This window comes from Petaurus breviceps, unplaced genomic scaffold (assembly GCF_028583685.1).
Source record: "Petaurus breviceps papuanus isolate PSGF00001 unplaced genomic scaffold, PetGlider_PUasm1.0 156, whole genome shotgun sequence".
Lineage (NCBI taxonomy): Eukaryota > Metazoa > Chordata > Mammalia > Diprotodontia > Petauridae > Petaurus > Petaurus breviceps.
The window spans coordinates 13,214,118-13,218,125 of NW_027185720.1; positions in this window are offsets into that span (position 1 = coordinate 13,214,118).

Consider the following 4,008-nt stretch of genomic DNA (forward strand, 5'->3'; position numbering starts at 1 on the left):
CTACAACCTGTGCTCAGAGCTGGTGGAGAAGACCCAGTCTCTGCCCTTGTGAGTGTATAAGGAAAATGATGCATGGGATCCTGGACCAAGAGGTGGGAGGGGCTCTAAAGTCCATCCCATCCAACTTCTCGCCCATTTTACAGAGGAGGAAACAGATCGGGGGAGGTCATCTGACTGCCCTGTCACATTGGGGAGAGAGCCCAGACAGGAACCATATACAAATTTTGCTTTCTAGATTTCTCCAGAAATCTTTGAGGTTCTCCTTGGGAGAAGTGGAATGGATTTTTTTTTCTCTTTAGTTTTCTCTAAATCCCCAGAGGGAACAGGGAAAAGGCTAAAGGGAGAAAATCCTGTGGTCAACAGCTTTGGAATCCCCAGAGCTTCCTCTGTCTGCTTTTCCTCTCTGTTTCTCACAATGGTGTGGAAGGAGTAATGAGCTTAAAACTGCAATCTGTATGACCCTGGGCAAGTCCCTCTCCTTCTTGGGCTCCCTGGGGGGACAACAGAAGCACCTGAGAGGGGGTAGATAGGCTTGGCTGGGAGCACATTCCCTTCTCTCCCATACTCTGAGTTCCAGACAAATTCTCCTATTTCTTATTCTCCTTACACAGAAATCTCTCCCCCTCCCACCTTTGTACAGCCCATTTCCTCTATCCCGATATCCTTCTATGAGCACACTCTGCCTTCTTCTGAAGAGGCTAAGCTCCTTGAGAGTAAGGACTGTATCACAGATTTTGAGCTGGAAGGGACCTAAGGGGTCCCCTAAAGCTAATCCCTTTATTTTACAGATGAGGAAACTGAGGTCAGAGAAATGAAATGACTTACCCTCTTAAGTCTTTGCTGCCTACTTGGCAGGCAGGAAATAGCAGAGATGAAATTCAAACTCAAGTCGTCTGACTCCAAATCCAGCCTTCTTACACTGGACCACACTGATGCTGCCATTTTGGTCTCTCTCCCCACATAAGAAGTGATAAATAAATGTTTGCTGATTGGTTGATTGATATTTGGAATGCTCCCAGGCCTCACCTGTGCCTGAAGTCAGAAAGACCTGAGTTCAAATCCTTTCTCGGACATTAGTTGGATGACCCTGGATGAGTCACTTAACTGACATCTGCCTCAGTTTCCCCATCTATTACTTGGGGACAATAATAATATCTCCTCCCCAAGTTGTGAAGATCAGGTCAAATAATATTTGTAAAGCATTTAGCATGGTACCACGCACATAGTAGGTGTCTAACCAATTCTTGTTTCTTCCCTTCCTCCCTTTAAGGCTCAGCTCACGTACCACTGTCTACAGGGAGCCTTTTGATCCCCTCAGGTGTTAGAGCTCTCCCCTCAAACACTTGAAATTACTTCTTACTTACTTGGCATACAGCTTTGGTATTGACTTATTCCTCAATATTATATAAGTTTTTGGAGGCAAGGAACAGGTTTCTTTGCCTGACTTTGCTTATTAAACACCTAGTAAACTCTTAATCAATACTTGTTGAACTAATTCCAGTTGGAGTCTTTAGGTGCCTGGCCCTTGGCCCTCTGACTCCAGAGCTGCTCTCACTGTACCATTCTTCTCCCCTTCTTGGACATGTGGGGAAGATGAGAGCTGGAGAAGGGAAAGGGACCTGGCCAAGATGCCTCAGAGACAGGAAGGAGCCCTCGATCCCAGATCTGAAGCAGCCCTTCCCCACAAGGCGATGTTGGCAGAGGGGAAGGGAGAGAGAAGGGAAGCAGGCAGGGAGAGCTGTTTATGGCATTGGCCAGCTCTCTATTGCTAGGGCTACGGGAATACTGACTTCACATTAACGCTAAGACAGAGAGGTGTGGGTTCTCACCTGTTTGTTTGGAAGGGAAGGGGGAGGGCTGGCAGGGGTCTAACTCAAGGGTATACACCTGAGTATACACAGGCAAACAAGACCCCAGTCCCACCCCCACAGGAAAGAGTAAACAGTCTGCCTTCCAGGCCCCACAGGCCCATCGTGGGGCTTTCCTTATAAAAGCCTATAATCACCTGCCCCTATAATATTCAGAATCACAGACCTTCAGACCTGCAGCAAAGTCTTTTTCCCCCACCTGGAGATTAACAGTGTGGTCACTGTGGATGACAGGTACAGCAGAAATAGCCCTGGACTTGAATGATGCAGTCCTAGATCTGCCCCCTCACTGAATGTGTGACCTTGGACAAGTCTTTTCCATTCTCTGGACCTCTGTTTGCTCATCTCTGAAAACAAGGAGGTTGGGCTAGATAACCTGGAATAAGGTTTCTCCCAGCTCTCCCTCCTCCAGACTTCAAAGCCCCATCTCCCCAGAGTAAGCAGAGGAGATGAAGATATACTTAGTGCCCAACTGACAGAGAATCATTGAGATAAGGATCAGGGGAAGAAGGGAAGGAGAAAGGGAAGGAAGGAAGGAAGGAAGGAAGGAAGGAAGGAAGGAAGGAAGGAAGGAAGGAAGGAAGGAAGGAAGGAAGGAAGGAATTAAAAAGACATTTATTAAGAACTGATTCCATGCTGTGCTGAGCACAATACAATAGTCATTCAGGCTTATAAATCTGGAGATGAAAGGGAACTCAGAGGCTATCTTGTCCAACCTCCTTATTTTACAGATGAGGAAACTGAGGACCAAGTGAAGTGATTTGAGGGCATACAGGTTCTAAGTGGCAGAGCCAGGATTTCACCCCAGGCCTTCTGACTCTAGTGCCCCAAGCTCAGGAAGTCAGAATTTGCCTGGGTAATTGATGCCTCAGCTCAATCTGTAGAGTCTAATTCCTTCCCAACCCAGATAATTTTTTTCACTAATTCCCACAGAAAGCTCTATTCGTCTCCTAGTCCCAGCTAGCATCTTCACCTGCTCCAAAGGGCCCTTCCCTCAGCAGCTGTAGCCTGTTCTTCCATTTCAGGGAAGAAAGCCCTTCCCTAAGGCCTGGCCTTCCAAAGCCTGGGCACTGGCCTTCTGTGCCACCCAGTTCCAGCAGGATGCTCCCTTCTGGCCCTCCTTCTCCCACCTCCATTCCAGCCGCACTTTGATCTATAATTCAGCTGATGCCTTGTGGTCTTAATGAGTCCGTGTTCTCTCTCTCCCTTACCCTAGCAATAAGCTGGCCTCCTTTTGTCCAGGCTGTTCCTATGGGGTTCTTACCTGGGTCAAGTACTAAAGAGTCCATGGAGGGACCAGCTGTGGTGATGACAGAGACACCCTCCCTCTCCCCTTTCTAGAAGAGCAAGAATATTCAGCTGGGACATCTAAGCTCAAAACTCCTGCCTCTGCTACTTAGAAGATGCATGACTTTGGGCAAGTCACTCACCCTCCCTGGGCCTCGGTACATACTCCTGGCACAGTCAGCACTACATACATATTACCATTTACCATTATTATGTATTTTTATCGATTACTGTTATGGGCTAGCTTGGAGTCTGGGTTCATTCCCCAACTCTGCCACTTTCTACCTCAGACACTTCCCACTTGGGGCCTCAGTTTCCTCCTCTGTAAAGTTGAGAGGGTTAAATAAGACAATCTCTGACACCCCTTCCAGCTCTGAGCACCCGATATCTTTCTGCCCCGGACCTTTGCTCACACCATTCCCCTTGTCTAGAATGCCCTTCCTAGATCCTCTTGGATTTTCTAAATGCTGCCTCTCCTAGGCCCAGCCCAAAATGGTCCCTTGTCTATGAAGCCATCCCAGATTCTTCTCCTGCTCCCAGCCACCTCTCCCTCCTCAGAATTCCCAGTTATTATTGGCCTGGTAGGTGACATGTTTGGGGTGGGGGAGGAGTGGGGAGACACAGAATGCAGAAGCTTAGTTCAAGACTGCATGGCCTTGGGGGCCTCATTTCCCCTTTGTTGACCTCAGTTTCTCTACCTATAATATGATCGAATTGGATCAGGTGGCCTAATTTAAGGGATTAAAATTTTTAGATCTGAATGGGATCTTTAGGAACCAAACCCTGTCCCTCCAGACTCTTCTAGCTCTGACATTCTATTCATTCACATCCACTGCTCAATTCTGATGCTCTT